Below are 1049 nucleotides of genomic sequence, written 5' to 3'. Positions count from 1 at the left end.
AAATCTCCGCTTTCACTTTGTGCAGCGCATTCTCGCATTTTGACAACATGGCAAGTGAGCCTGACGAACCTGAAGACCCACCCGCAAACCTTAAGTCCTCCGTTTGGGAACACTTTGGTTTCAGGGTAAAATACGAAGATGGAAATAAACAAGTGGACAAGACAAAAGCAGTGTGCCGACACTGCAGAACAGCAGTCGGGTATGTCCTTGGAAACACATCTAACATGCTAACGCATTTAAAGCGACACCACCCGAATTTGAACGTTAACCAGCACGACTAGAAAAAGCAATCTGGTGCAAACTACGATATCGTCATCGTTTAAAAAGAAAGAGCGTTTCCCTGACCATCGTGCTAAAGAAATAACCAACGCCATTGGAGTTGAGTAAAATTGTTTAAGCTGCACTTTAGATATAAGCATGTTTTGTTTACTGCACTTTAACAAAGTGGGAAAGCTAAGTAAGTTCCTAGAAAAACTGAATCTGAGCAGGCTTTAAAGATGACCAGCTGCACTATACTTTTTATTTTAATTGAGTAAAACTGTTTAAGCAGAAATTTGTATTTATATTTTTCATTCAAAAAATGTGTTAAAAAAAACAGCAGGATTTTATTTTCACTTTTATATTTCTATTTTCATTCAAACAATGTGAAAAAGCAGGATTTTATATATATTTGTTTCATTCAAAAATTGTGTAAAAAGAGTTAACTGCTGTGGTGGTATGTTTTAATAAGGTTACCAATAAGTAAAAGATATTTAATAGTTGTCTATTTTTTTCATTACTGTACCGAAAAAAACTGAACCGTGACTTGTGTACCGAGGTACGTACCGAACCGTGATTTTTGTGTACTGTTACACCCCTAATATTATATATATATATATATCAAATCAAATCAAATCAGCTTTATTTATATGGCACTTTTCATACAACAGTAACACAAAGTGCCTCACAGAGGTTAAAAACAACAAAGATCCAAACAGAAAACAAAAAGAAAAGAGAAAACCCAACCCTCCCACCCAACAAAAAGCTATTTAGCTCATAAAATTGAGTTA

Source organism: Epinephelus moara, chromosome 9 (assembly GCF_006386435.1).
Source record: "Epinephelus moara isolate mb chromosome 9, YSFRI_EMoa_1.0, whole genome shotgun sequence".
NCBI classification, from domain to species: domain Eukaryota; kingdom Metazoa; phylum Chordata; class Actinopteri; order Perciformes; family Serranidae; genus Epinephelus; species Epinephelus moara.
The sequence above is the reverse complement of the archived record's forward strand: the minus strand, read 5'-3'. Positions refer to the sequence as shown.